General features: G+C 36.7%; 1 long non-coding RNA gene across 1 annotated transcript; it reads left to right on the forward strand.

The window, feature by feature from the left end:
• The first annotated feature begins 28 nt into the window (after positions 1-28).
• LOC109367267 lies at positions 29-4,665 on the forward strand. Its single transcript, XR_002114241.2, has 3 exons — positions 29-341; positions 771-846; positions 1,953-4,665. It is a non-coding gene; the product is annotated as an uncharacterized LOC109367267 (long non-coding RNA).
• Positions 4,666-10,409: the final 5,744 nt, after the last annotated feature.

The raw sequence follows: 10,409 nt of genomic DNA on the forward strand, positions 1-10,409 counted from the left end.
AGGATAAAAACTTAACAATCAGAGTTTAAATAATTCAATTAGAAGGAACTTTTTCCATCTCTGTCTGGACTGTATTTTGAGTTAGCTAGAGATTTATGAGATTGTACCTATCGTAAACAAGAAATAGCTATATTTCCTGTCATGACCCTCCTTGTGATCATTGCAGGTTATTTTTTTCTACAAAATACTACATGACACCCTTATCCCACTACCCTCCAAAAAACCTGGTTGATTGAAAGATGGGTGAAGTAGTCCTTTGGCAGTAAACAACCTTGTTGCAGTAACAAGACTTTGCTCTTCCATCTGTTCCATTGACCAGCTACTACAGAGGGAATTTAAAGGTACCTTACTTTAGTGTAGTCAATATAGTTATTTAGGAAAATTATTGAGGTCAGAGTATCTTGCCTTAGAACCTAAAGAACCTAACCAACTAAATCCTCATTCTGCTACCCTCTCTGATTTATTAGATTGAATGTAGGTAGCACTGTGTTGATTCACTTTGGGACAAGTACATAGCTTGTGTTTAGATGTGTTAAGCTAAATGAAATGTAACAATTTCTTCCTATGCAAAGCAACCACGATGTTTATTAATTACCTTAATTTATCAGTGAATATGTTAACACTGGAACTGTTGCAAATGATATTTATGGGATGCTGACACTTTTCTCTAAAATTTTCTTAGGAAGAACAATTTTACTGAAAAGGTAACTCTGTACACAAATAGATATAATTCAAGTAATTTTATCTTGATTGTCTGTTTTGATTTCCAGACCAGCAGAAAATTGAAATGGGAGACTTTGTATGAGAGGAAAACTGGATATGAATTCAGTGATGAGTCTGCTAGAAGTACGCTTCACTCTACAAATTCAAAGCTTTCTTTGTTTTCTACTTTAACTTTTCCGTTATGCTTCTTTGTCCTTCCTATCCAAACGTTCTTTTTTTCAAGTTACTGTGAGCTTTGTTTTTCATTCTATCATAGCATCTTGAAAGATGATTCTGCAACCCAATTTTCTTGTGAACAAAGGCATACTGTTGGAGCGTTCTTCTTGCTTAGTTCTATTTTTTTCAGTCATTTCAATCCAACTCTGAGTAATACCGTAAATATGAAAAAATATTCATCATCATCAATCTCCTAAAATTTTCCTAGTAACTATTAAGCATTCTGCTGAAACTTACTTGAGTCGTTTGTAAATTAATACGGAAGTGAATATATTTTAAACGCTAACTGTGGATTATAGAGCCACGTGCAAATACAACCTTTATAAGGATTTAGAGATACCAAACAAAATGCAATCACATCAGTCATGACCAAATGAAACCCAATGTAATAAATGAGTAAATGCTGAAACCAGGTCAGTCTGCTCCTTGGACTCTCACCAGATTGTGCTGTTTGCTCGCAGTCCACTGAGCTTGATATATGTGAAGATTCTGTAGTATAAAGAGACTGCAGGTGCTTGTATTTGTACTGTGAGGTGCAAATTAATGCTCCCTTTTGATACCGAACATGCAGTTCAACAAACTGACACCTATGCCTATTGTTGACTCTTCAGAGTTCTTTGTTTAAACAACTTACAAGAGGAGTTTGATTCACATGGAGAGTGTTTTAGATTTCAGGGCGTGCATAGATGTAAAAGCAGTCTTAGGAAGCTGCCAAAAAACCCTAAAATATCATCTGTTATTACTTATAGTGTACCAAATTTATTGGTAGGAAAACAATACCCAAGTGTAATGTGCGTTTCTCTTCACTTGAAATAAAATTGTATTCCTTCAGCATGAAGGACTTCTTCCTGCACTTGATCTACCTGCTTTTGGTCAAAATGCCCAAGGAGATCTATTCTTTCTACTTTTCATGCTCTTTGCCTCTCCACAGTAAGTTTTTTTTTTTTTGGTCTTTTGCTCATCTTCTTAACCAAGTGATATGTGGTTTAAACTGTCTTTTTCTCCTGTTGCAGACTAGAAAGGATATGTTGTCATACAGGCATCTCCTTGTCCAAAAGATCATCATCAAAATGCTATGATCCTGTGCCAACTTCCCTTAGAACTCTGCTTCAAAAAGCAGGTAAAGAAATGACCCATGCCTTAGAACCAAAGTTTGAAGTCCAAGATAAACACAGCTCATAATCAGACAGACTATACGAATCTTTACATCTGCTTCATGAGTACGAATGTGTTCTACATAAATACTGTTTAATCATAAATGTTTAGCAGTCACCCAGATTACCTGATTGGAATCTCTATTAAGGGAAAGCTGAGTTTCTTATTTCATAAATTGGAGAGAAGCAGGCTGTGTATATGCCCATTGGTTCTAGGTGGACAGTGAAACTGAAATAAAAGTTTTCAGGCTTAAGCATTTGGTATTTAATATTTTCTTCTTGATATGGGAGTGAGTTATTGCATTTTGTGCAAGTTGTTTGTTTTTGTAAAGTTTGAAAATAATGCTTTGGTAAACTGAACTGAAGGCGAGGAACTGAAATTTTTCCACTTTTGAAATTCTGAGTGGTAAAAAGAGCAAAAGATGAACATAAAGACATTTCACTGTAGTTGCTGCCTGAATATTCATGAGGAGGACAATCCCATTCTGACTGTAGCCAGTGAATAATTCTGTAGCACATCTCTAACTATTTGACACTGGAGAGAAGGCCTGATAGGATAAGTGGCAGGAAAGTATTATGACAAATAAATAATAAGAACAACAAATGTTTACAGTTCTTATGGAGTAATGATTCATTCTTACTGAGATATTTCACAGTCTGTTTCAGGAGAACTTTCTAACCAGATACACACCTTCTACCTCTCTCCCTTCTTTGCATGGCAATGAAAGGAACTCTTTCTACTCTTTTCCCACCTCAGTATGTGATGTTTTGAAGGTTTCCAATGCATTGTTCACAGGGCTGTGCTTTTCAGAATTTCTTCTGCCAAAATTCAAGCTTTGCAGAACAGACACGTACCAGCCTGGAAATACTATCTGCTACCTCTGAACAAAATGTCAGATTCTGGATGCGATCCTATCTGGCCTGCATAGCTTGCCCAAGATATTGCAAATCTATTTCAGACAGTAACAACAATTCCTAGACCTTTTTCCAGGTCTCTCCCTTGTGATCTTGTTTAGCTCTGTGGTTAGGAACCTCTACTGCTTCAAAAAGTTATTCCAATGAGATTGCAAAGCTGTAAACGATTGTAAGGTCTACTTTTCAGAGACCTTTATAAAATGCTCCCTCCCAGTTTTTACCTTGCTTCTAGTTGCGAGAGAGAACATCCGAGGAAACAAAGAGGAATGCAAGTAACTAGGTAAATGAGTCTGATCAAAATTGTATCTACAGGAAGCATTAAACTGCCAGTAGTTCTTTTGTTGATTTTTCTCTAGTTTCAGTTTTGCTCGTGTGTCTGTCAGCATAACAGAATATCTTGAACATTAAAGGGAGCAAAAGAAAATAAATGCTTACTCTAGCATTAAGAGATTGATCCTCAGCTACTGGGCTGAAAGCCTCTTAAAAGGGGCTAAAACCTTCAGCTCCTTTTGATTTGATTACATGCACTAATCATCTGTTCCAGCTTAAGTCATGGTGAGAGATCTGGGTGCAAATGCTTCACAGGCTGTTCTCTATTGCTCTGCTCACAGTCACAGTAAGGTCAAGCTGGGAGGTGAGACCAGTGCTACTTGGGAATGTAGTTAGCTGTCAGTTATCTAGCCAGCAGTTGCTGCTGGCACCTTTAATCAGTAGAAGGTTTGCAGGAAGTGACCAAATCTCAGTATGAAGTGACACCAAAACAGCCTGCAGTGGTTCTGCCATAACCCTGGTTAGTAATGCAAGCAGTTACACTGGGAAAAATATGAATTTTAAGTTCCTCAGAGATGTCTTGAACAAAGACTCCTAGTTAAAGCTGTTTCAAGCTTGCACATCTGGCAAATGTTTCTATGCTTTTAATCCTTAGGAAAAGTCTGTAGTTTGAGAAAATATGGATTATGGAACAGTTTTTGTCTGCTCTTCACTTGAATTGCTGGGTTTAAGCACCTTTTTGAATTAGTGTGTTTTGAACCTGTTAGCTTTGGTCCTTGGATGTTCTCCACTGAAATGCATTCATTGTAATTCAATACTAATAAATGCTATCACAGTAGAAAACTTTATTTAATGTGTATGACAGAATAATATTTAGGATAAAATGTCTTCCTTTTCAAAGCTTTTTCCTCAAATTAAAGAGATACAAAATACTAAAAAGAATGAATATTCATATGCTACAGAACAAAAAACTGAAACCCAAAGATAAGCCTGAAATCTTTACAGTCAAGCAGTAATTGTGCAGACCTATTTGAAGTGCTCTGTTTTTCAAAGATGGTTAACATCTATGTGCTTTTAATGGTTCCAGGCTTTTCTCCAAAATTTACATCAAAAGGTCTGATATTCAGAGACAAATAATGGAGATACAATGTGTAAACATCTTTTTTTCCTTGCTAGCATGCATTCCATGATCCTTGTCCTGCTTTCTAACAAGCAGATCATACTCTTCTGGAAGCCTTTAACGCACTTTTCAGCAGTGACTCTTATGAACCTGTCTTTCAAAGCTTAGTGATTCTGTGGCAATTCACTGATCTACTAGAGTCCTTGTGTACAACACTTGTAGCTATAAAACTTCCATGCAGAATGTTTTTCAGTCTTTTAAAGCTGTAACTGCAGTGTTTGAGATGAATTATCCTGGGACTTGCTAGCTCCATTTAGAGTACTTTTAAAACTTGGAAGTCCATGTATTTGCCCAAACCAATAAAGACAATTTTTATTAAATTTTCTTTCAAATAAGTAATTTCAAGGGTAATAATCAAGTTTCATTCCTGAGCTGTGCCATTTTTGCACTGGCAAACAGGCTGTTACACAGCAGGTGGCTAAGATTGAGATAGTTCTCTATTTAGCAGCCCAAAAATCTTTTCAGGATTGAGATTTTGCTTGTAAATGTCTTGTACTTAGATGATGGACTTGTAAGTTATGAGTAATAAATTATTGAAAAGTTTTCTAATAGCTCATTTTCCATTTGCAATAAATCAAATGGCTGAGGAAGAAACTACATTAAAATATTTCTGAGAAAAGTCTTCTCTCATTAAGGAAATTGTTTACATTCTAATTATAAAAATTAAGTTAAATGATGTATGCAGTGAGTACCAAACAGGAAAGTGACAAAACAGTTATGAAAAACTCTGGTGGGAAGGCAAATCTGAAGTACAGAGCCATAAGAATTTACTCTGCAGATTTCTATGTGCAGTATTTTTACTTCAGGTGAGAACCATCTACTAATGGGAGAAACATCACTTTCAACACGGAAAACAAAACTGATTTGGCAAAACATTCTAAGGACGTTATGTCCTAGACTTGTTGATGAGAGTGAAAGTCCTTTGTATGCCCTCCTTTCTAAGAAAACAAACTGTTAGTTCATGTTTGCTTTGTTTCCCAGCTCATCTTTCCTAGTTGTTTCATAGCTCAAAAGAGCTCTTCCTTCCTTGGCTTTTGGGTAAGAACGATTGTGTTTTTAGCCTTTTCTCACCTGATGAGCTGAATCTGCTCATCCTTTTCCCAGTTTTCTTCCCTAAACACATACCTGTCTTCGTGCCTTCTTTTATTTCATCCCTAAGTGTAGAGTTCCAAACAGATCTAGCTTATCTGCAGGGTAGTCATGGTTTTTTTTGTTTGTTTACTTGTTTTTTTTTCCCATATAAAAAGCATTTTCTGCACACATACCCACTTTTTTTTTTTTCTTCAAGTGTTTAAGAAATATTTTAACTGGAACAGAGAAAAAAAGTCTTTAATTATTCTATCTTTAGTTTCATTTCACCAGAGAAACCCTATGTGGAACTTGTCCATCTTGCTCCTGATGTTTAAGGAAAAAACACAGTCCTTTTATCTACTAAAGACTGATAAAACAGAGTGAAATTATATACTACAAAAATTTTAAAAAAGACAGTGTAATTTGGAATACACATATCCGCCAAACAGATTAATACTTTTAAACTTTCCAACATTGGAATTAGAACCAGAATTTTTAGGGCTGTTACTTACCTAAGGACAGAAGTACACAACAGACTGACTATTCAGGTATCATGCTGTATGCCTGTGTTCCAGTTGAAGTAACAGCACTCCTGAAAACGTCAGCAGTCACTTGGTGTATAAAATACAGGGATACAAAAAACATTTATCCTTAGAAATCCAGTACTTAGTTTTCTTGTAAAATTAACTCTGTCTTTAACGATGAACAAAACAACTGAAGTGAAAAGCAACTGCCTTAAATATTTCTTATTCACTGAATGACCCCTAGTGGTCATTCTCCAGAGGAGTTCTGTAATTTTTTTGCAAAATATGGAGTGTGCACATTAACTTTTCAAGCCTGTGCTATTGCTTTACACCTGAAAGTCTTCCTTGTTGTACTTGTAAAGTAAAATTAAATGTGACTTTAATGAATTAACACTCTACTACCTCTATAGTAGTTTTAAGCTAGAGTTCTAGTAGCTGTTCCCAACGTTTCTGTCTCTCTTTGCAATACCTCCCCCATCTACTTCTCAGGTATGCATAGAGATGGCATTCTGGATGATGCAGCATTGCTGTCTGTCCTGTTATCATGTACAACATTCTGTTCAGCTTCCCCTAATGTTGTGGTATTACCTGGCACTGGCTGCCAAGTGTAATCTCTCTCCACTAGCCAAAATAGATCAAGGCAGACCACTTCATTCTAAACAAGGAGTGAGTTTATCTGTCCAAAGAGCGAACGCAGCAGAGGACATACTGGTAACAAAATTGGACAGAGAACTCTAATCCCCTGTATTGTAGGACATAAAAAGAAATCTCAGCTGAACGTTCAGCAGCACACTGGAAAGCAAATGGCATTCTCATCACCAAGGATTTTGATAGCAATTCTGCTGATCTTTTTGTAGGTTCTTTAAAAAGCTGAGCTGGATTGTTCTGCTGGATGCTTTTATCAGTCCAGACACTAGAGAATTTATTGAATCCTTTTGCTGAAGATGGAGAGTTGGTTCCCAGAAATATTTCTTGTATTATCATCTTTCTCAGGTATACGAAGAATTTCCAATATTTGTGTATTCTGTACTTAGATTAACATATATTGTCCACAAACATGAGCTGCATTACAAGAGAGCTATCCACACATTAATTTGACTAAAGTCAGGTAACAATTTAAAAGTGGTCTTCGCTGTCATCTTTTCTTCTCCCAGAAGGTCTGTGTGCTGGAAAAACTGCACCTCCAATGGGAGACCATTGAATAAGCAACCAATGGTTAAGAGCCATTAAAGGTTGCTTCCTGGTCCTACTTTTGGAGTTAAAAGTATTTGACAGAACAGCAATAAGCCTTTTCTACACAGGCAGCAATATCTATATTAAAGTTATCTTTCTCAAATAAAATGCAAAGAGAAAACTGTCTGCCTGACTCCTGAGTTATACTGTTGTAGTTTGCCTTCTTTATTTTCCCCCATAGAAAGAAAAGTGTTGAATACATGCATGTTTACATGGACATGTCATGTTACTGGAACTGGATATATAGTCATATATTACTTATATATAGTCTAATTCAGACATTCCTTTTATGTTATTGATACCTGGAATCTTTTTGAAATAATCTTGCCTAATTTTGGACACTTTATAGACTGATTTAGCTGTGTTGCTTCATTGAAATCTTGGGAAGGTTTGCCTCCTGGAGCACTACATTAAGAACATCAGAGAAAATATTTCAATATTTTGACTATATAAATCATTAAAAATAATTGGGTTATTTTTCCTGCATTTCATCAAAACATAACTAAAAACAAATCAATACATCCTTTTCCTACTGTTATTAGTACTTAGCTCAAATTTTCTGAAGACTGAAACTGTATGGCAAAATACAGTTATGCATATAGTGTTATGGCACCACGTATCTGTCAGACCATGCACTGCAGATTGAAACTTTTACTATATGTTTAGGATTGATTTGTATTGCAATGTGTAAGTGGCCACATAGAAACTGGCTCAGTAGAGAGCTATTTTCTGTGGCATTCTCGCTACATAAAATTAAAAAGTTTTCCCTGCGAGCTATTATTCTGTGATTTCTGATTTCTGTATGTAAAATGTGCTCTGAGCTGACAGTCCTTTTTCAGTCCTTTCCTGGTATTGAGCTGTGTTACTTTGTCTAAAACTTCCCTTGTGCTCAAGCCTCTTTTTCTCGGCTTTCAAATTAGAATCCAACATAGTTTCTTTCATTATTCTCTGTGCTAGATTCTAGTAATTACTAGATTCTAATAACAAATATCTTCTTTGGTTATGTGATTTACTTTTTGGAAATTTATCACAAATAGTAGTGCATGGTTTATTTTTGTTGCTCTGAAAAGAACGTTAAATTCAAACTTATTATGCTAATTTTACAGAGTAGCTGTTTGGCAGAAGTATTCAGCTTCACAATCAATTCTAGAATACTGAATCTTGGTGGTTCTTTCAAAGGCAGAGTGGTGACTTCCTTTTGGGGTCTCAGACTAGCCAAAGGTTGAAGGTCATAATATCATTTCTGCCCCTCATTTTCTTGCCAGACAACATTTAGTAAGGCACAGGCACACAGCATGATAGAGAACAGTTGCAAGAGCATCTGCCACCACGAGAATGGTTTTTGAATTCTGACTGGAATCAGATTAAGAAAATAACAGCAATTCATCAGAGATGATTACTATGAATTTTACTATGCTCCCATAGAAATTTGTTTTTGGAGTCCAGAAAACACTTGGCTTGTATGTCTAAATCAACCCATTGGGAAAGATTTCAGGAAAGTGGAATTGGATCTTACACCTTAATAGCCACGCAGCCATACATATAACCTCACAAAGAATTCATAGGCTGTGCTTTTTCTCCAAATCTTTGTATAAACAAACATATCTTTATTTCCTACATTTAAAGAATGTTGTTCTTATCTCCCTCTTCAACAGTTTAAGGAGGCTAAGATGGTTAAGCAAAATGCATGGGCAGTTCTGGATGGACTCACACATCTATCTTCTTTATATCAAAACCATCATCACATTTTCACTGAAACGGTTAACAAGAACTGGTGAAATGGCCTATGCTTGTGACGTGAGCCTCAGTAAAGCAGGTAAACGTAGATTGCCTGATCTATCTAATCCATGTGTGTGGCTTTACTATATAGTTAATATTTTACTATACTACATACACAAGTATACATAATTTTATAAAATTAGTGTGATAAAAAGGTGGTCTTTTTAGAAGTTGTTCATAAATGTTTGCTTATTACCTTCAAGATCACGTACTTTCTCTGATCGTGGGTGTCTGTATCTACATATTTCACTAATATAAGGTCCATCAGCTTTCTCACGATATTTTGTTGAAGGAATCATGCAGCTCCCTGAAGTCCCTGGAGGTGCTCAAGAAACGTGTACATGTGGTACTTAGGGATATGGTTTAATGGGTAATGTTGGTTATAGGTGGACAGTTTGATCAGATGATCTTAGAGGTCTTTTTCCAGTCTTTATGATTGGAAATAAGATTTAGGATTATTCTTAAGCCACATAACACAACATTGTGCAGTGTGCAGTTAACCAAGCCTGCCTTCAGTGTGATTCAACAGAGGAGCTCCCAACTTACTGTTCCACAGAAGCAAGATAGTTTTCATTCCACACTTGGGAGAACATCATGTGTGAGATTTGGCTGAATAAAATCCAGGCCCTCTCCCTGTCACTGTTTGTCAGAATGTCCCTATACAACAAGGGATCATCTGTTGGACAGTTCCTTCAGGGCACTGAGCAGTACAACGTTACTGTTTAAGTCAAGTCCAAACAATCAACTTCAGTCACTATATATCTTAGTTACACAATGATAATTCTGTCCTTCAAATTACCTAACAGCTTTTTTTTCCTTGCTGATTTCAGAAAGGTCATTTACCTTGCATTAGGATCTTTGGAAGGATGTCTTTTTGACAAAGTGCAGTAAACGCAAGTAGGGCCTTTTAATTTCCTGTTGAAAACATCAGAGGACAAGAAATCTACAGATGTAAATGGGCTAACGTATACAGAAAATGCAGTTTGGGTTAGTCAGCATGATATCGTTTTCACCTTTAGCACCTAAGTGCTAAAGCAGTGCCTTTCTTGAACTAGTATAACTAGGCCAATATTTACACAGTAAATGCCACTCGTGCCAGTACAGCATCACCTCCACTGAAAGCTTAGCACCTGGGTGTGTGAGAGCAGTTCCCTTCTGAAGTAAGAATCCAGAGATACACAGCTGTAAATTCAGGGCAAGAGCCATTTCCTAGCTTTATTCGATGGAGAAGTCCGGTTGAGGCGTGGAGTGAATGGAAACCATACTCGCCGGGGCCACATCGCCATCAGCGCCCACTACTGCGACGCTCCAAGCCTAGCTCTGCGGCACGGCCCCCTCTCCCCC

This window comes from Meleagris gallopavo, chromosome 4 (assembly GCF_000146605.3).
Source record: "Meleagris gallopavo isolate NT-WF06-2002-E0010 breed Aviagen turkey brand Nicholas breeding stock chromosome 4, Turkey_5.1, whole genome shotgun sequence".
In the NCBI taxonomy this organism is placed as follows: Eukaryota; Metazoa; Chordata; class Aves; order Galliformes; family Phasianidae; genus Meleagris; species Meleagris gallopavo.